This window comes from Balaenoptera musculus, chromosome 2, assembly GCF_009873245.2.
Source record: "Balaenoptera musculus isolate JJ_BM4_2016_0621 chromosome 2, mBalMus1.pri.v3, whole genome shotgun sequence".
NCBI classification, from domain to species: Eukaryota; Metazoa; Chordata; class Mammalia; order Artiodactyla; family Balaenopteridae; genus Balaenoptera; species Balaenoptera musculus.
In genome coordinates, this window is record NC_045786.1 from 53,505,260 (window position 1) to 53,527,828 (window position 22,569).

Consider the following 22,569-nt stretch of genomic DNA (forward strand, 5'->3'; position numbering starts at 1 on the left):
CTCTGCAGGAAGTAGGGATAGAATTTGAAAAGGGCAATATGGAAAGGAAGAGTAGGGGACTTATGGGTTGAGCATTGAAGCAGCAAAGAAAGGCTGAGTAGACATAGCCACCAGGTCACAGAAACAAAGAGTCCTGGGGAGGAAGAACATCTACTGAAGATGCCCTCACATGAAATGCTTGATGCAATGTAAACTACTTCTCTATCTCCCCAACACATTCTTCACTAATTTTTGTCTTTCAACAATGCTTTCACACAAAGGGAGTTTTGTTTTGGAAAAGCCCAATGAACAAACCTAGGGGACAACTGACCTCTGGGTTATAAGCCTAACAGAGTTTACAATATCTATTCAAGGAAAAAAAACTCTTATAGGTTAATGCAAGTTATTGAGTGTAGTTCCCTGTGCTATACAGTAAGTCTTTGTTGGTTATCTATTTTATATATAGTAATGTGTATATTTTAAAGAATCTAAAAAAGAATATATGTGTGTGTGTGTGTGTATAACTGAATCACTTTGCTGTACACCTGAAACTAAGACAACATTGTAAATCAACTATATTTCAATAAAAATGTTTTTTAAAAGACAAAAAATAATGACTCGAAAAGAAGTCCAAAAGAGAACCTGTTAAATATTCATGCAGTTTTTTAAAAGTCGGGGAATTATCCAAGGTGATTCCCTCTTCCAAGGGGCCTGCTAGTGCCCCTCTTCAGGAAAGTAGCAACTTGGAATAAAATCTGGCACGCCTCAGGTTTCTGGGGAGAGGGGATGTTTGTTTCCTTGCCTTCCTTTGGCTGCCTACATGTATGCTTAAGTCTCTTCTGGATAGACTTACGGTGTCCTCTCATTCACACACTGAAGCTGCCTTCTTTCTGGACATAGGCCAGAGGCATCGATGTGCAGCAGGTTTCCTTAGTCATCAACTATGACCTCCCCACCAACAGGGAAAACTACATCCACAGAATCGGTCGAGGTGGACGTTTTGGCCGTAAGGGTGTGGCTATTAACATGGTGACAGAGGAAGACAAGAGGACTCTTCGAGACATTGAGACCTTCTACAACACCTCCATCGAGGAGATGCCCCTCAATGTTGCTGACCTCATCTGAGAGGAGCTGTCCTGCTACCTAGCCCCAGCCAGGGCTCAATCCTTGGGGGGCGCTGAGGAGCAGCAGGAGGGGGGAGGGAAGGGAGTCAAGGGATGGACATCTTGTCATTTTTTTCTTTTTTTTTCTTTGAATAAATGTCACTTTTTGAGGCAAAAAAAAAAAAAAAAAGTTGGGGAATTATAGATACTTTTTATTCTTTTTGTCTTATTTTCCTAAACTCTCTTTAATGAGCATGAGTTTTAATAAAACCAGTTGATTTTTTAAAAGCTGTTAATTAATTAAGGAAACCTGAAAGAACACCAAATCATCAGCCTGCCATGGGGCGTACACTTGTCTAGGTGGCCCTGCCACCTGCCCTATCCAGACACCACTGGAATCTCTTTGGTAGAGAACAACTTCCAAATACAGTAGACATCTTTTAGTTCTTACTTTTATTAGCTCTTGATGACATGTAATACTGTAGCTCACACCTTCCATTTGAAATAGTCTTTTCTCCCAGCTTGCTTAAATTTCCTTTATTCATCCCAGTTCCATGCAAGAAAACAGAAATTCTAGGTATTTCTGAAGAAAGAAGCTTTTAATCCAGGGAATTCATTGTTTACCTAAAATCACTGGATGAACCAGAAGAGTAGAAGTCAGGGGGCTTCCACCGGGATGCAGAGTTGAGGAACATCACCAAAACAATGATGTAGGTGAGGTGCAAGGTGGTGTAGCTGTCACACCTGTATTCCCACACCTGTGCCCTCCCTGCCTGTCTCTTAGCACTCACAGAGCTGGTGACCACACACCAGACCACTGAGTTCAGCCCCCATAGCTGCCCCCAACATTCAGGGCCTCACTGCTTGTTTGCCAGCAGAGCCAGCAGGAGGAATATGGCCTCTGCCTCCCTGTAGCCATCCATGTCTTGCGTCAGTGCATCTAACTAGCAAAAACTAATTGTCATCTGAAACCCTAGTGGCCTGTGCCTCTGGGAAATGTTTGGTTTTGTTTTTACTTTTACCCTTTCAACTTCTGACTCTGGAAGGAGGGTGAAGTGGAGGTAGAGGATGTTAGCGCGCTGCATCTACCCAACTCCTGTTCATAGATGTTCTCATGGTTCCTCCAGCCTTGGTTCCTCACAGGCACCTGGGTCTACATCTCTTGAACCACATACTCATTGGGAGGATCTTTTTCCCTTCTTGTTTTCAACTTCTATCTGTTTGCTAATGAATCTCAGGCCAGCATTGCCAGCCCAGGTCTCTCCCCTGAATGTGTCACTTGAAATCCCTACTAGGATGTCTCACAAACTGCTTCGGCTCAATGTGTCAAGAACTTAACAGATCACACACCTTCACCAACACACTTGTTCACTTTCATGACCAATTTCTCCCACTTCACCCATCTCTTGGCTGATATCCCTTGGGTGTCATCTTAACTGTCCCCAAACTGGCAAATCTGAGCAGGTGGTGCTTTTGTATTCTCCGAGGTGTCTCTATCATCTGGGATCTTGAAACTCATGGAGAGCAGGAACAGTCCTGTATTTGACCCACAAGAAACATCTCCTCCAATGAGTCTGCTGATGACTCCAAGTTCTGCTCCAAATGAACATCTGCCACTAGGCATTCCCGCATCCATTCAGTGGGATTTTGTCTCCCTGTCTTTTAGTTCCTCCGCACTTTGCCTTACCTCCCCTGGAAGATCACTGTGCTCTACCCTCATACCTTCCTTTGGATTGAAAGACAGTCATGGGCGGGTGGTTTCTGACAAATCCCAATGTTTCATGGAGTAAAAAGTCTTAAAATACACTAAAAGGCAAGAAAACTGCTGACAATCAAAGAACAAAAGATATATTGATAAACACAAAACTCCTACAGCTTCCTTAAAACTACACTAATCCATGGAATGCCACAGGAGACATTCCTCTGTACCTACTGATGTGCAGAGGAAACACTAGTCTCACTTCTGAAATCGATTTCACTATTTTCCAGTTCAGGTCATTTCAATGGAATTACCAAAGGATTACTGCATAGCATTGGAACTTTCCATTCAATTAAATCTGTACTAAGAGTCAAAGAAACATGAAAAGAAAATTTTTGCTATATTTATGTTTATTGCAAAGAGATCAGTTTGGGATTAGTGAAAAATGAAGATTAGTTAAATGCAAGAACCAGCAGTTTCTACTGCAAACTCAACATAGTCCTGTCAGTGAGGTTGGCTTTCATTTCTTCCTTACAGCCTTCAAACCAGGGAAGGATATGATTATCTTCATTTTACAGGTAAAGAAAATGGGGCTTTCAGAGGCTAGGTGACTTGTTCAAAATTAACAGTCAGTAAATTGAAGAGTCTAGATTCTAACCCAGGTCTGTCTCATTCTTCATCATTCTGCTGTACTTTAAGAACAGACCTGTAATTAGCATAGAATTAAAAGAATGGGGAAATTCTGTGGGGGAGTTCCTCTAATGAGTAGGTAAGAGTGATTTGTAATAACATATCAAAGGACTGTAAGTAAATTAGTGCTTCCCTCTGCAGAGGGGGCTTTGAAAATGAGTTGAGTTAGGTTGGGTCTCAGTGCTCAGCCTTCCTGCGAGCAGCATCCGAGCATCCTATAATTCCACACCTTGCTCTCTGAGTCATCAATCCACTTTTGTGAAGGTGAAGATTGATTAGATTTGACTATGTGCATTTTCATCAAACCAGAAGAATAAAAAACATCAAGCACCACCATTTTTTATAGTATCAATTTAATTAATTTGGAGTGGTGAAGCTTTGTGACATTAGAGTCCCAGCCTCCACCGAGCTCCATCAGGGTGGGAGGAGGCCCCCTGACACAGGTCTGTTCACACAGATAGGTGTCCTCACTGCATCCTGGCATGCGAGGAGGTCCCTGGTAAGGCAGTAGGTCTCCTGCATTGGAACCCAGTCCCCACAACTCAGAAAGTTACTTATCCCGTCCCCATGGCAATTTTTAAATCTGACAAGCAGGAATGACAGAGTCCCTACTTCTTGGGGAACATGAAAGTTGTTAATACTTGCGCATAGAATAGTCTTTATAAATTCTACCTACTGCTATTATAGTCAGTAATCCTATACAGGTTGTCAAAAAAAAATTAATCAGTCAATCTAGGAAAGATTGGAAAGTTTTATTCGAGCCAAATTTGAGGATTATAACCCAAGAAGAGCGTCTCAGAAAGTTCTGAGAACTGTTCCGCCATTAGAAGTCAAGACACGGTTTATATAAGTTTTTTGAGACAGAGGGCTGTACATCAAATGACATATTTTTGACAGTTTACGTAATCCAGATTTAAGCACCATAATGGTGGGTCATGTGACCCTTTACAAGATCAAGAAGGAATGTTGTCTTTTAAAAAGTTGTCTTATTGATGCTGGGAAAATGTTGCTGTTTATGGCTGAGCAGGTATTCCTGCTGACGGGAAAGTTCTGGTCCATGCATAATGCTGATACACAATGTACAGTTAGGGGAGAGGGGAGGCCAAAGGGCAGAGAAGAATTTTTATGTTTAATTTTTTTTGTCTTGTCATAAATATGAATTTTATTTCACAAAGTTTACAATAGATGTTTTGAATTTGAAGATTGCTATGGACCACATGTTTGTGTTCCCCCCAAATTCATACGTTGAAATCCTAATACCCAAGATGATGGTATTTAGATCATGAAGGTGGAACCCTCATGATGGGATTAATGCCCTTATAAGAAAAGACAGAAAGAAAGTGTGCTTCCTCTCTCTTTCTGCCATGTGGGACACAGTGAGAAGATGGCCGTCTGCACATCAGGAAGTGAGCCCTCGCCCAACAACAGAACCACTACACCTTGATCTTGAGCTTCCCAGCCTCCAAAACTGGGAGAAATAAATATTTTCTGTTTAAGCCACCCAGTCTGTGACACTTTGTTGTAGCTGCCAAACTGACTAATACAGGGATGAAGGGCAGGAAGGCAGGGAGGGAGGGGAATGGAAGAACTAGGCATCTAAAAGTCAGTTTTTTTCTGGGAAGATTTTAATTTCACTTGGAAAACTCTACTCTGTAGACCTCGAATGGTTGACTCTGCTGGGTCTCCCAAAAGAACCCTTCTTTTTCCAGGACATGATCAGGGCAACTCGGGTTTCCCAAGGCCATGCCAAGGGGTAGCTCTTTACAATGAGGTCAACCCAGCAGCCACTGGAGAAATCTTGATAACGAACTAGTGCTGACCTCTAACGAGTTTCTAAGACCGCTCACATCACCCCTGGAACATTCTCAAGCATCACACTGGCACCACAGCTGTGTAATCTGGGTAACAATAACATTAAGAAAAAACCAACATCCTGGGGATGATTCCAGTGATCAGGGCACTGTAATTGCTATAATTAAAAGCAAATCAAACACTGCAGCAAAAGTAGGTCAGCCATCCACTCGGTATAATCTTGATGAGAGTGGAAACCAACATTTTTTTTAACCGAAGGTAAACATGTTTCTATAACACGCACAAAGAATTGGTTGGGACTCTGAATGGGTGTGTCTCAGTGTGCTGCTGGATATTAAAAGATAAGCTCATCAGTGCAGCTATACCTCAGAGAATTTCTGGAACCCTGAATCCCAGAGCATAGTGTATCTTTCATTCCAGTTGTCACTCGACGCTGTCTTTAAGTAAAAACACATTGATCCAAAGACAAGCTCACTCTTTCTTTGTACGGGGACAATTCCTTTTAAATCCAGAGCAGAAAAAAGAGTTTACCTTTTTTCTCTAATTGCTTCATCTGCAGAAGTGTCGTACCCTTGAGAACCTTATATTTTCTCATATCTCTTCTGCAGTAAAGGGTATATGACAGATGGTGATGGAAATCTTGGCAGTGCACATACAAGGTTTATATACAGCAAGTCAATCATGGAAACTGAAGCTGGGACCACCAGTGGAATCTGGGGAAATATGATCTTATTTTAGGTCAACCTTCTGTGACTTCTCTGTCAGGTGGATGGTTTGTGCAACGGTTAGATGTGGGGTCTGTAAACAGACAGAGGGAGTGAGAATCCCGGCTCCATCCCTCTCTACCTAACTGAAGTTGGCTAAGTTCTTTACTCCCAGAAGTCTTGATTTCCTTCTCTATAAAATAAATGCAATAATAATATATTAAATGAAATAATACACACAAAGCCTTTGGTATGTTGCTGTCATCCAATAAATGGAAACAATTCCAGTGATTTACTCATGTTTCCTAGGGGTGTTATATTTCTCTACTTGTAATTTTTTCCTACTTGTGCAAGTCCAGCCCAGTGTGGGTTTCAGGAACAGGAAAAGCCATTCTGCTTGAGATAAGGAAAAAAAATTCTTTACCAGCACCACTGACATGAGGTACTGAGGAAATGAAAACCAAAGTGGAATCGTTGCCTTACCAGCAAACAGCTCACATGGCAACGGCACCCATGCACCTCTCAGAGGTTCAGACACAACTAAGTGACCAGAAACGACCAATTCGACCTCTCTGCTTGCTTGTTTTGTGAAGATGTTTTTGCTGTAAAGTGAGTTCCTTCTGGAGGAGTAAGTTACTCTTTAGTGAGTGTCGAATGCCACCTTTCCATTTTTGTGAAGCTTCTTGCTGTTGATTTTCTTTTTTATTTTTTAACACCTTTATTGGGGTATAATTGCTTTACAATGGTGTGTTAGTTACTGCTTTATAACAAAGCGAATCAGCTATATGTACACATATATCCCCATATCCCCTCCGTCTTGCGTCTCCCCCCTACCCTCCTTATCCCACCCCTCTATGTGTTCACTGAGCTGATCTCCTAGTGCTATGCGGCTGCTTCCCACAAGCTATCTATTTTAAATTTGGTAGTGCATATATGTCAATGTCACTCTCTCACTTCGTCCCAGCTTATGCTTCCCCCTCCCTGTGTCCTCAAGTCCATTCTCTATGTCTGTGCCTTTATTCCTGTCCTGCCCCTAGGTTCTTCAGAACAATTTTTTTTTTTTAGATTCCATATATATGTGTTAGCATACTGTATTTGTTTTTCTCTTTCTGACTTACTTCACTCTGTATGACACACTCTAGGTCCATCCACCTCACTACAAATAACTCAATTTCGTTTCTTTTTATGGCTGAGTAATATTCCATTGTATATATGTGCCACATCTTCTTTAACCATTCATCTGTTGATAGACACTTAGGTTGCTTGCATGTCCTGGCTATTGTAGATAGAGCTACAATGAACATAGTGGTACAAGACTCTTTTTGAATTATGGTTTTCTCAGGGTATATGCCCAGTAGTGGGATTGCTGGGTCATATAGTAGTTCTACATTTAGTTTTTTAAGGAACCTGCATACTGTTCTCCATAGTGGCTGTATCAATTTGCATTCCCACCAACAGTGTAGGAGGGTTCCCTTTTCTCCACACCCTCCCCAGTATTTATTGTTTGTAGATTTTTTGATGATGGCCATCCTGACTGGTGTGAGGTGATACCTCATTGTAGTTTTGATTTGCATTTCTCTAATGATTAGTGATGTTGAGCCTCCTTTCATGTGTTTGTTGGCAATCTGTATATCTTCTTTGGAGAAATGTCTATTTAGGTCTTCCACCTGTTTTTTGATTGGGTTCTTTGTTTTTTTGATATTGAGCTGCATGAGCTGCTTGTAAGTTTTGGAGATTAATCCTTTGTCAGTTGCTTCATTTGCAAATATTTTCTCCCATTCTGAGGGTTGTCTTTTCATCTTGTTTATGGTTTCCTTTGCTGTGTGAAAGCTTTTCAGTTTAATTAGGTCCCATTGGTTTATTTTTTTCTTATTTCCATTTCTCTAGGAAGTGGGTCAAAAAGGATCTGTGATTTATGTCATAGAGTGTTCTGCTTATCTTTTCCTCTAAGAGTTTTATAGTGTCTGGCCTTACATTTAGGTCTTTAACCCATTTTGAGTTTATTTTTGTGTATGGTGTTAGGAAGTGTTCTAATTTCATTCTTTTACATGTAGCTGTCCAGTTTTCGCAGCACCACTTATTGAAGAGGCTGTCTTTTCTCCATTGTATATTCTTGCCTCCTTTATCAAAAATAAGGTGACCATATGTGTGTGGGTTTACCTCTGGCTTTTCTATCCTGTTCCATTGATCTATATTTCTGTTTTTTGTGCCAGTACCATATCATCTTGATTACTGTAGCTTTTTAGTATAGTCTGAAGTCTGGGAACCTGATTCCTCCAACTCTCTTTTTCTTTCTCAAGATTGCTTTGACCTAAATGTCCATCATCGGATGAATGGATAAAGAAGATGTGGCACATACATACAGTGGAATATTACTCAGCCATAAAAAGAAACGAAATGGAGTTATTTGCAGTGAGGTGGATGGAGTTAGAGTCTGTCATACAGAGTGAAGTAAGTCAGAAAGAGAAAAACAAATACAGTATGCTAACACATATATATGGACTCTAAGGGGGAAAAAAAAGGTCATGAAGAACCTAGTGGCAAGACAGGAATAAAGACACAGACCTACTAGAGAATGGACCTGAAGATATGGGGAGGATATGGGGAGAGGGAAGGGTAAGATGTGACAAAGTGAGAGAGTGGCATGGACATATATACACTACCAAACGTAAAATAGATAGCTAGTGGGAAGCAACCACATAGCACAGGGAGATCAGCTCTGTGCTCAGTGACCACCTAGAGGTGTGGGATAGGGAGGGTGGGAAAGAGGGAGATGCAAGAGGGAAGAGATATGGGAAAATATGTATATGTATAACTGATTCACTTTGTTATAAAGCAGAAACTAACACACCATTGTAAAGCAATTATACTCCAATAAAGATGTTAAAAAAAAAAAAGTTTGCTTTGGCTATTCAGGGTCTTTTGTGTTTCCATACAGATTGTGAAATTTTTTGTTCTAGTTCTGTGAAAAATGCCATTGGTAGTTTGATAGGGATTGCATTGAATCTGTAGATTGCTTAAGGTAGTATAGTCACTTTCACTATGTTGATTCTTCCAAACCAAGAACATGGTATATCTCTCCATCTGTTTGTATCATCTTTAATTTCTTTCATCAGTGTCTTATAGTTTTCTGCATACAGGTCTTTTGTCTCCTTAGGTAGGTTTATTCCTAGGTATTTTATTCTTTTTTTGCAATGCTAAATGGGAGTGCTTCCTTAATTTCTCTTTCAGATTTTTCATCATTAGTGTATAGGAATGCAAGAGATTTCTGTGCATTAATTTTGTATCCTGCTACTTTACTAAATTCATTGCTTAGTCCTAGTAGTTTTCTGGTAGCATCTTTTGGATTCTCTATGTATAATATCATGTCATCTGCAAACAGTGACAGCTTTACTTCTTCTTTTCCGATTTGGATTCTTTTTATTTCTTTTTTTTCTCTGATTGCTGTGGCTAAAACTTCCAAAACTATGTTGAATAATAGTGGTGAGAGTGGACAGTCTTGTCTTGTTCCTGATCTTAGAGGGAATGGTTTCGGGTTTTCACCATTGAGAATGATGTTGGCTGTGGGTTTGTCATATATGGCCTTTATTATGTTGAGGTAAGTTCCCACTATGCCTACTTTCTGGAGGGTTTTTATCATAAATGGGTGTTAAATTTTGTCGAAAGCTTTTTCTGCATCTATTGAGGTGATGATATGGTGTTTATTCTTCAACTTGTTAATATGGTTTATCACATTGATTGATTTGTGTATATTGAAGAACCCTTGCATTCCTGGGATAAACTCCACTTGATCATGGTATATGATCCTTTTAATGTGCTTTTGGATTTTGTTTGCTAATATTTTGTTCAGGTTTTTTGCATCTATGTTCATCAGTGATATTGGCCTGTAGTTTTCTTTCTTTGTGACAGCTTTGTCTGATTTTGGTATCAGGGTGATGGTGACCTCATAGAATGACTTTGGGAGTGTTCCTCCCTCTGCTATATTTTGGAAGAGTTTGAGAACAATAGGTGTTAGCTCTTCTCTAAATATTTGATAGAATTCGCCTGTGAAGCCATCTGGTCCTGGGCTTTTGTTTGTTGGAAGATTTTTAATCACAGTCTCAATTTCAGTGCTTGTGATTGGTCTGTTTATATTTTCTATTTCTTCCCAGTTCAGTCTCGGAAGCTTGTACTTTTCTAAGAATTTGTCCATTTCTTCCAGGTTTTCCATTTTATTGGCATATAGGTGCTTGTAGTAATCTCTCATGTTCCTCTGTATTTCTGCAGTGTCAGTTGTTACTTCTCCTTTTTCATTTCTAATTCTATTAATTTGAGTCTTCTCCCTTTTTTTCTTGATGAGTCTGGCTAATGGTTTATCAATTTTATTTTTCTTCTCAAACAACCAGATTTTAGTTTTATTGATCTTTGCTATTGTTTCCTTCATTTCTTTTTCATTTATTTCTGATCTGATCTTTATGATTTCTTTCCTTCTGCTAACTTTAGGGATTTTTGCCCTTCTTTCTCTAATTGCTTTAGGTGTAATGTTAAGTTGTTAATTTGAGATATTTCTTGTTTCTTGAGGTAGGATTGTATTGCTATAAACTTCCCTCTTAGAACTGCTTTTGCTGCATCCCATAGGTTTTGGGTCATCGTGTTTTCATTGTCATTTGTTTCTAGGTATTTTTTGATTTCCTCTTTGATTTCTTCAGTGATCTTTTGGTTATTTAGTAGTTTATAGTTTAGCTTCCATGTGTTTGTATTTTTTAGAGATTTTTTCCTGTAATTGATAACTAGTCTCATAGTGTTGTGGTCGGAAAAGATACTTGATACAATTTCAATCTTCTTAAATTTACCAAGGCTTGATTTGTGACCCACGATATGATCTATCCTAGAGAATGTTCCATGAGCACTTGAGAGGAAAGTGTATTCTGTGGTTTTGGGGTCGAATGTCCTATAAATATCAATTAAGTACATCTTGTTTAATGTATCATATAAAGTGCCTTTGATTTTCTAGCTCACCCAGTAATTTACAACAAAGGGAGCCTCAGTTCCTTGGTAACTGCCTGAAGAGGGGAGGGGGTGAGAGTGAGTGTGAGGGACAGATTCTCCAAAGTCTCCTGGAACTCAACTGGTGATGGGGGGGGGGGGAACAAACCACCAGAAGCATGTTAAAATATCCACAAGCAGGTAATTTTACAAAGGTAATTACTAGATGGGCATCTCTGGTGCTTCACTGAACCCTTATCTGCAAAGTTCTGACTGCATACTTCCAGTTTTGGGATGTGCTAAATCTAGAGGTCCCGGGAGGAAGGGCCACATCCCCAGTCAGAACCTCCAGTGCCATCTGGCTGAACGGCTGGTAGGTATGACCTTGGCAGGGATGAAGGGCCAGGTACTGCTCCTCAACAGACCCATGTTTAAGACTCTTTCTTGGATTTTCTCTTGAATATAATACTTGACTATTAAAAAGACATTCTTTTTACAGACAACACTGTAGGGTTTTCAAGTTTTATTTGAAGCCTTATCTACTAACATCAAACAATAATTTGAGGAAATAATTTCCAGAGTTTGTGTTTATTTAGGCACTGTTTCTTACTACAGGAACCTCAGGGCCAAATCTGTATTCTCACTTTTTATTTCAGGATTGTCTCAGGCTAGGTTCCCCAGAAGTGGACCCTGTTAATGGGTTCATATGCCAATGATTTATTAAGGAATTTCTCGCACAGGAAACCTGTAAGGACGTGGGGGAAACAGGGAAGGGGAAAGAAATGTGCAAGTTCAGACAAAGCCTGGCCCCAGCCTGATCCCACAGGGAACACTGGAGCAGCGTGAGTGACACCTCAGACTTTTCTCCACCTGAGGCAAGAGAGCTGGGCTGTCATGTGTCCCTGCACTATGGGTGGTTGGCTGTCCCCTGGGGGAAGTAAATTCCCAACACCCCCAGGTCTCTTCACTTGAGGGTGAAGAGCCTCCAGGAACCCTCTGGCCTTGTCTGAGGAGCTGCAGGTGCCAACTCTAGAAGCAGACAGAGATCGGGGAAGAAGGGTACACTGGAACTAGAGCTGCCAGATGACCGTGTGCAATTACAAGACAAAGATTCCATGGGACTTACATGTTCTGAAAAATTATTTGTTACTGATCCAGGAGTCAAATCCAACTGCCTCCTTTATCATACCTGGCACCCCTAAGGGAGAGTTGAGGGGGCTGACTGGGTGTGCTTATGTTACCTGAAAACCGGGTTCGCCTCTTGGTGGGTGTCCAGCCAATAAATACAACTGAGCCAAAGATCGGAAGAAGGAACAATTTATTACTTGCATCTAGTAAGGAGAACACCAGGATCTTTCCCAAATCAGGGTCTCCCCAACAGCAAAATGGGGAAGTTTAAGCTAAGGGTACATGTATATTCATGAAGGGGGTTTGCGCAGAGAATTCAACATAGAATTGGGGCAAAGGTCAACAGAGTCCAAGCTTTAGTTGACTGAAGGCAGGAGGGTCAACATAATCATTCTGTCCTCCACCTGGGTGGGGGCCTCAGTTCCTGCAGAACTCAAAGATATATTATTATGTATATCTCTTAAGGAGGAACTAGGACTCTACTTTATCACTGCACTGTTGTTTGACTGCCTTTTCTCTGTTCCTGCATTCCTCTGTTCCCTTAAAATCACTAGTTACTGAGACCTGTTCTAGGGCAAGCATTGCAGCCAGGCTTAGATCACAAAATGGCTTAGGTCAAAATGGCTTCCCTTATGTCAAGAAAACCATGCCTTGTTCTCTTTCTCTGGGGGACCCCTAACTTATCTGCTTATACTGCACACTAGACCCCCAGAATCATGCTATCAGAGGGATCCTGCTGGTACTTCCTTCTGTACCACAGTCTTCACAAAATGTGATCCTTCTCTTTTTCAAAAAATGTGTGATGAAAGGGCGCTCAACACTTCTTAAAGCAGCCTGTTTCTTTAGGAACAATTCTCCTGACTAGAAAACTTCCTTGCCACTTTCCGTAGTTCTCATGAAGAAAGGCAAGTCTAATTCATTGTCCACAGTATAGCCTTCTTGGGCATTTGTGGCTGCTATATTTTGTTCTGCTTCAGGCTAGAAACCCTGAACTCCATCTAACATTGTTACATTGCCTTTAGAAGATTCCAGGCAGCACACTAAGTGTGAGCATTTCCAAGATCCAGGGAAACAGGAACCTTCTCTACCTTGGTTGCTGATGTGTTCCACCTTGAGGAGTGAGGAGGTGTTAAGTAAACATTTTCTGGAGGTCAAAAGCGGAGCTCCCCTTAATGAATGTCCCTCTCAGCAGTCATTGTTCTTACATAAAATTTGTACTGAATTACACTGAAATGAGTAATTAAAGAAAGGGACGCATTATTACTTTCCATTGAATTGAGTGGTGTTTTGTTATAAAAGTGTTCCCCTGCCTTCCTATCTTTGTCCCTGATATCTTTCTCTTTTGAATGCTCATATACACAGAACCACCAAAATATCCCCTGGAACTTCCACTTAAAAAATGAACTTGCATATTTTACTGAGGAGTAGCATTTATAGATGAAAATACACAAATTCTAATGTGTAACTCAATAAATTATCACAAAAAGACACACCTTTGTAACCATATCCCAAGAAAATAAATGGGACATTAAAACACCATAAAAGACCCATAACTGTCAGTACCATTTTAAATACCATAGATTAATATTGTCTGTTTTAGGACTCTATATAAATGGAATCATGCAGAAGTATGTGGTTTCATTGCTTGATATTATATTTTTGAAATTATCCCCTGTGATATTTTTTGTTGCAGCAAATCATTAATTTTCTTGCTGTATAATTATACATATTACATTGTATGACTATATTACAACCTATATATCTATTTTATTCTTGGTGAATATCTACTTTATTGTAGTGTTTGGCTATTAAAATTGACTTTACTATAAAAACGATGAACCTGCTTTGTTCATTTATTTTTTGTTTGTTTGTATTTTAAATTCCACATATGAGTGAAGTCATATGGTATTGGTCTTTCCATCTGACTTAGCACACCGTAGGGTATACAGTAGTAGAAACAGAATGTTGTACACATGAAACTTAATAGGCTTATAAACCAATGTTACTTCAATAAAAAATAAATTAAAAAAAAATCAAGTTGCCTGGTTCTAAATGGTACTCCTTCCAAACCTACAATTTAGGGACATTGTACCAGAATTAAACAGGCAAGCAGCTATTCCTTCTAATTGTTTTGCTGTGAGACACTGAACCAAGTCAATGTATACCAAAGTGACTACAGAGCATCCAGATGAAAAAGGAATAATCACCCAGCAGTCTGACTTTTTAATTTAACTTTTCATTTTGAAATAATAGATTCACAGGAAGTTGCAAAAATAGCACAGAGAGGTCCTGTGTATCCTTCACCCTGTTTGTTACACTTTACATAACAACAGTAGAACATAAAAAGGAGGGTTGGGGGAAGACAGGTGTACCTCATCACTGCTGAGCAAGGGTGGGGGTCAGACTCCCCACTAGGGAGCTGGCTCTGGGAAGGGTGTGTTTGGCTGGAGTTTTGTCTAAACTTCTCGGTCCTGCTAGGCTGACACATTCCTGGCCCTTGGACTCGAGGGACCAGGCTTCCCTTGGATTTTTTTCTTTTTTTCTTTTTTTTAATATTTATTTATTTATTTTGGCTGCACCGGGTCTTAGTAGCGGCCCGTGGGATCTTCCTTGAGGCGTGCAGCATGCGAACTCTTAGTTGCGGCATGCGGGATCCAGTTCCTGGCCCAGGGATAGAACCTGGGCCCCCTGCATTGGGAGCGCAGAGTCTTACCCACTGGACCACCAGTTATGCGCTCTCCAGGGCGTGTCTGGGTTCCTGGCTCCTCTGGAACGCGGTCCACGATGTATGAGGCATGAAGAAAACCAAAGGAACTCAATGACGTGACCTTCCACGGCCCTGAGGCCCCTGGTAAGCTGCCTTTTTCTCTCCACAGTTCTGAATCTTGTTTATTGTATGTATAATGGCCAGGGATGGGATTTCAGCTGTTCTTAGGAGGGACACATAGCAAGAAGTGTGTCTACTTCTGAAAACAGAAGTGTCCTGTCCTGAAAACAGAAGTGTCTCACACTGGCTTTTTCTACACTTCGATGCTTCGTTTCTCCAAGGAGGTAAATCTTTCTTTTTTATATGCACTCCATCGAATTGAGTATAATATCAAATAAAGCTGTAAAAAAACAAAAAAACAAACAAAACAACACTTTCAAAATAACAAGGTGTTAGCTATTTTAACAAATAAAAACCTTGTGATTTTAAATAAAGAAAAAAAGGTGATGAGCCCACTCCGGGTGAAACAGAGGGTCCACAGCCTGCATCTTGACACTCCACCCTCTTCCAGCTGTCAGACATTTATATTTACTCTGAATATAATAAACATCAAGGACATTCCTCTCAGTGGAACAAGGAGCATAAGCATAGGAAGCCCTAGTGAAATAGGAAGGTTCTAGCCAGGCTCACTTATGTTGTCATGGTGACAGCAGAAGAAAGGTAGAGAGTATTTATGAATGCCTTGAAACTTTTATAAAATCAGCCCATGGGGCAGGCTTCTCATTCTCCTGCTTTCTACCACCTTGAGTCCCTGCATGGATGTCCACAACAGATAAGACCAGGACAACCTTCCCACGTGAACCTATCATAGGAAATTTCTACCAAGTAGTGGTGATTCCTACAAGTTCCTTTGAAATAAATATATCCTTCAATTTATGGAGCAATTAAAAAATAAATGATTCTTCCATATAATGATTGATTCAGATGAGAATTAATAAATGCCTAAGCCATTAGGGGGATGGTGGTTGGGAAACAGGATATTTGAAACATGCCAGGGTGTCCCTGCAGAGAGTACCAGCTGATTGCAAAAGACAATGTATCTTCATGGTGGAGGATCTGCAAGTCAACACCTGGGACAGACAGGTGTTCTGTTCTTCCTGATGAGATGAAATGGGAAGCACACAGCATCACCTATGCAGCATTCTTGCCAAAAGTTTACCTTAAATCTAAAAAAATCATCTAAATCTAACTTTCAGTTCACAGAAAACGTGAGGAATAGAGGGAGAAGTTAAATATACAATACTGAAAAATAATTTACAAATCCAGAATGTTGGACACAGTACAAGGCAATTAGTCCAGACTTTTCAAAACTAAAGGCCATAGGGGAAAAGAGTCTGGATTATTCTAGATTCAAAGAGACTAGAGGCTCATAAAAGTCATATATATATATATATATATATATATATATATATATGAATCACTTTGCTGTACACCTGAAACTAATGCAACATTGCAGACCAACTATACTTCAATTAAAAAAACTAAATTAAAAAAGACAAGTATCAGAACACAATTTATATTATGAAATCATTTTTATAAAATCACTGCACATTACTATGGATTATTTAGAAATTGTGTATATCTATATTTGTATCTATGTAAAAATTATAAATACACAAAAATGCATGGTAGAGAGTATCTCTGAAGAGGAAGGGGAAATTAGACCTGGGGAGGGAAAAACAGAGAGAGAAGGATTACAAATATATTAGTCATAAAATTTTTGTTGGCTCTGAATAAATCATGTCAAAATGTTAACAATTGTTCATTGTGGGAGGTGAGAACATGAGTTCTTACATTATTCTGTTTATTTTTCTATAATGTTTAATTGAAAAGGAAGTAGGACCTAGATACTGCCTCCCTGGGGGGCCATCTTCTCCATAGATCACTCCACAATGAGTCCTGCCTCCCAGGTCCTGTTACTGTGCTCTCTTCATAGGGCTTCAGGCCTGGGGGGCAAATGTTCCTACTTTTACTAGTCCAGGGCTCTCCATCATCTCTTGATGTTTTGCCAAATCCCTGCTTACACTTTAATAATTAATCCTTTGATTAAATTCTCCTAAAATTGTCCAATTTTGAGAAAGAAATACAGCTGGGACCTACAATTTCACCACTTATTACTTTTTCTGAGTGTCTAGTCAATGCAATTTCATAAGAGAAATAAGTGACAGGAAAATATTGGAAAGTATGTGGCAAAATCATCATTATTTACAGATGATATGATTATATACATACAGAGTTAAAAAGAAATCAGCTGCCACAGTAAAAGAAATAAGATGCTTTACTAAGTGGATTTCTTAGGAAGGTATATACAATATTAATAATTATATACAGGGCTTCCCTGGTGGCTCAGTGGTTAAGAATCTGCCTGCCAAAACAGGGGACACAAGTTCGAGCCCTGGTCCGGGAAGATCCCACATGCCACGGAACAACTAAACCCGTGCGCCACAACTACTGAGCCTGTGCTCTAGAGCCCACGCTGCAACTGCTGAAGCCCGTGAGCCACAACTACTGAGCCCACGAGCCACAACTACTGAAGCCTGCATGCCTAGAACCTGTGCTCCACAACAAGAGAAGCCACCGCAATGAGAAGCCCGCGCACTTCAACAAAGAGTAGCCCCCACTCGCGACAACTAGAGAAAGCCTGTGCGCAGCAATGAAGACCCAACACAGCCAAAAATAAATAAATAAATAAATACATTTATTTAAAAAAATAAATAATAATAATTATATACAAAGACAACCATTAGAAGTTGATGGAACTGAGGAGGGAGAGATGAGCAGGCAGAGCCTGGAGGATTTTTAGGGCAGTGGAACTACTCTGTATGATACTATAATGGTGGTACATATCACCATACATTTGTGCAAACCCATAGATGTGCAATACCAAGAGTGAGCCCTAATATAAACTATGAACTTCAGGTGATAAGGATGTGTCAGTATAGATTGTAACAAATGCACCACTCATGCAGGCTGTGCATAAGTGGGGGAGGCTGTGCATGTGTGGGGGCAGGGAATATATGGGAAATCTCTGTACTCTCCACTCAATTTTGCTGTGAACCTAAAACTGCTCTAAAAAATAAAGTCTATTAAAATATTTTTCAAAATAAAAAGAAACTTGCTAGAGGAAAATTATACAAACTGTCATGTACTTTTTAATGCAGATTCTTGGAGCAGCTGGGGGAAACAACTTTATGTTACTGTTCTGTAATGAAGATATTTGATTTCAAATATTTTAAAAATAGCAAATACAAGAAAACATATGAACAAGGATTTGACTAACGAGAATCACAGAAGACCTAACTCATAATTTTCAAAAAGAAATCAAACAATGAGATGAGTTTCCAGTTCCTACAAAAAAGGAGTGAGCTCTCTATGGCCACTCTCCCACTATGATTACTACTAATGTATAGTAGTAGTATACTACTACTACTAATAGTACAAAAGAAGGTGGATTGTGGAGAGGAGTTAAAACTGGAGTGGCAACTCTAAAGGGATGAGGTTTCCATATTGTTTTCTTCTCACAGCTTTGAGGTGAGGGTGGGTCCCCAACGTGGAGTCATATTGTTGCCGAAATTCAGCCTCTGTACACTGGTGCTGGATTAAATCTCAGAGACAGAGTTTTGGGTGAAGCAGAAAAAAATAGCTTTATTGCTTTGCCAGGCAAAGGGGGGACACAGTGGACTAATGCCCTTAAGTCTGTGTGTCCTGCCCTGGAGGAGGTAGTGAGAACTCTTATAGTAATGGTTCAAGGAGCAGGGTGTGGTCAGCTCGTGGACATTCTTCTCATTGGTTGGTCATGAGGTAATTGGGAGTCAGCATCATCAACCTTCTGATTCCAGTCTAGGGTCTATGTTCTTGTGGTCAACAGTTTTCATCTGGTGGGGGTCTGCTTCCTGTAAAAACAACTTAGGAATGTGTGTCAGGCCTTTATCTATGTCTTTCAGGGAACCGTGAGTTTGGTGATTCTGCCACATGGCAGACTTATAGTATAAACCGTTACCAGTTCTCCAGCCCAACAGCTATTCTTTGTTTCTCCATCTTCACGTTTCCCAATCATTAACTCTAGAGTCAGCTTTTTACTTCAAAAGACAAGAACACAGGGGCTTGTACACAGTTTCAATATGTCATCTAAGGAGGCTAAAACTCCAATTAAAAGTCCTATTTTTTGTCCAGAGGAATCATGAAAAGAATCCCTGTGGTGTGAAGATGGTAGAAGCAGCCCCTGTGTGTGTTTAGTTCATTTTTTCTTCTGTAGCTTTGTCCCAAGAGCAGGCCCCAATCATGGAACTGTACCTGCAGCAATGGCAAGGGTACCTAAAATTTTTCTGGCCAGAGGCACCAGAAAAGACACCCTTTCATACCAGAGGGGGAGATCCTACAGAGAAGACAGCAGAAAAGGTGATCCTTCATTCTCTGTATGAGTCCACATACCCTTGAGCTCATCCCTGGGCTGTGGATGTGGAGGACAGACCCAGACAAGCATAGCAGAGACCTGGGGACCAAAGTAAGATTTAAATCATCACCTAAGTCTTAAAGAACCCCTTAGTGACAGAAACGCAGAACAGACCCAATGCAGTGGAACAAAAGGTTTGAAATTAATTTAAGATTGGAACCAGTACTCACAGAAAGCAGGACAGAACTTGGAGTCTGATCCTATCTGGACAGATTAGCTTCTAAAATGACAATATTAACATTTTCCAGGAGATTTGAATGGGACTGACAGTCTGCACAACATAATATTCAAAGACTTTAAAGCAGCAAATGTAACTCTGTCAATTAGGTAAAGATACAATTGAAATGAATGGAAAGGAGTTTACAACAGAGAAATGAAAACTAAGAGAGAAGCAAATGATAATTTAAGAACTTAAAAATATAATGGATGGGCTCAAGAGCAGAATAGAAATGACCGAGGAAAGAGCCAGTGAACTTGCAGATAGGTCAGTGTAAATTAACAATCTGAAAGAAAGAGGGAAAAAAGGTGAAAAACTAAATTGAATTTTGGGGAAGTGCCATTTATGTGGAAAAATATTAATGATACATTTGTTTAACATTTGTATCACTGGAGTCCCAGCAAGAGAAGAGAAAGAAATCGGTAAAGGAAAAAAATTGTATTAATAATGTTCAAAAACTTCCTAAGCTGGTGAAATTAATAAATTTACAGATTCAAGAAGCTCTATGAACCTCAAATGAGATAAACTTAAAGAAAATCATGCCCCTACAGACGATAATTAAACTTCTCAAGAGTAAAGATAAAGAAAAATTCTTATAAACAAGTAGAGAAAAAAGAAGATATTCAGGGGAACAATGATACAAATGACCACAGATATCTCATCAGAAAACATGAAGACCTTATTCACTATAGCCAAGACATAGAAGCACCTAAGTGGTGTCTGTTGCTGGATGAACAGATAAAGAAAAATATATGTGTAAATATATGTGTGTGTGTGTGTGTGTGTATATTACAGTAGAATATTATGCATCCATGAAAAAAGAGGGACATTTGTGACAACATGGGTGGACATTGAGGGCTACGCTACGTGAAATGAGTAACATAGAGAAAGACAAACACTCTATGGTCTCAATTATGTGTAGAATCTTAAAAAAAAAAGAGAGAGAGAGAAGAAATTCAAAACAACAGAGAGTAGAGAATAGGTAGGTGGTTGCCAGGGGCAGAGGTGTGGGGGAAATGGGAGATGTTGATCAAAGGGCACAAACTTTCAGTTACAAGATGAATAAGTTCTGGAGACCTAATGTACAGCATGGTGACCTAGTAAACAATATTGTATTTATACTTGAAAGTTGCTAAGAGAGTAGATTTTAAAATTTTCACTGCATACACATGATGGATGTGTTAACTAACCTTATTTTGGTAATTATTTTGCAGTGGGTATGTATATCCAATCATCATGTTGTACACTTTAAACTTACACATTGTTATATCTCATTTATATCTCAATAAAGCCGTGGGGGAAGGGAAGAGAGCATGCAGGCCAGAAGACAGTGAAATGTGATCTGTAAAGTGCCTAAAGAAAAGTACTCTTCACCCAGAATTCTGTATCCAGCAAAAACATCTCTCAGGACTGAAGGAAAGGTAAATACATTCTCAGTTGAAGAAATTAATAAAATTTGTCACCAGTAGAATTTCTTTAAAGGGCAATTTAAAGAACATAATTTAGTATTTAAGAAAATTACACTAGAGGGAAATTAGTAATTTGAAGAATGAAGGAAGAGCTTCAGAAATGCTAACTATTTGGATAAACATAAAGAACTGCTTTTCACTTATTAAATTCTTTAAAATATATACAACTATTGAACATAAAGCTTACTGTATGGTGGTGTTTTCTATGTATGTTGTGCTATATAAGAAAACTGTAACATAAGTGGAGGGAGTAAAATGACAAATATGATTGTGAGGCTTCTACTTTTACCTGATGTGAAAATACACACTCTAAGGAAACTGAGAAGGGTTATGTGTGCGTATTATTATCTCTAGAGCAACCATTAAAAAAATAAACTAAAAAAAATTAAAAAAATTAAAAACAATACTCTAAAAATATTAAAATAATCCATAGAAGGCAGTAAAATTGGAATGGTGGAACAAAAATCAGAGAGGAAAAGAAAACAAATTAAAAACTGGAAGAATAAAATTTAATAATATCAATAATTACATTAAATGTAAATGATCCAAAGGCATTTATTAAAAGAGACAATTAAAAGACTATTTAGATTTAAAAATATAATATCCAACCATATACTGTTTATAAGAAAACCACTCTAAATGTAAAAAAGAATAAGTCTTGACCATGTAAGATTTATAGTAGGAATGTGAGGCTGGTTCAACAGTCAGAATGTAATTTATCAGGTCAACTGAATAAAAAGAAAAAGACATAATCTTAATGGATGAAAAAAATCATTCAAAAATTCCACTCATGATAAAAATATTCAGCAAACTAGCAATAGAAGGAACTTGTTCAACCTGATCAAGAGCATCTGTGAAAAACCTACAGGTAACAACATACCTAATAGGGAAAGATTTCATGCTTTCTCCCTAAGTCAGAAGCAAGGCAAGAAGGCCCACTTGTACACTTAATGGAGGTTCTAATCAGTGCAAGGAGGCAAGATAAATAAATAAAAGGCATATCAATTGGAAAGGAAAAATAAAAGTGTCACTTTTCACAGATGACATCATTGTCTACATAGAAAGTGCCAAGGAATTGGTACAAAAAAGATACTAGAACTAATAAGTGAGGTTAGCACAGTCACAGGACACAACTTCATATACAAAAATCAATTCTATTTCTACCTCCTAGCAATGAATGATCAGAAATTGAAATTTTAAAAGGACCACTTACAATAGCACCCCCAAACATGAAATAGTTATCTAACAAAATATGCATAGGATCTGTATGTTGGAAACTACAAAACACTCATTAACTAATAGTTAATTAAATAATTAATTAAATAAAAACCAAAGAGGACAAATAAATAGAAATATAGCAGATTCATGTATTCAAAGATCTTTCTGAAAATAAATCTAGGTACTCAATGCAACCTATATCAATATCCAGTATTACAAAATACCAATATTAAATTTATAGGGAAAGTAAAAGAAACTAGAATATCCAAAACAATTTTGAAAACAAAGAATATATTTGGAGGACTCTAACTACCTCATTTAAAAACTGACTGAAAAACTATATTAATCAAGACTATGTGGTATTA

General features: G+C 39.0%; 1 non-coding gene across 1 annotated transcript; it reads left to right on the forward strand.

The window, feature by feature from the left end:
• The first annotated feature begins 661 nt into the window (after positions 1–661).
• Positions 662–803, forward strand: LOC118891537. Its single transcript, XR_005019095.1, has one exon. It is a non-coding gene; the product is annotated as a small nucleolar RNA SNORA67 (small nucleolar RNA).
• Positions 804–22,569: the final 21,766 nt, after the last annotated feature.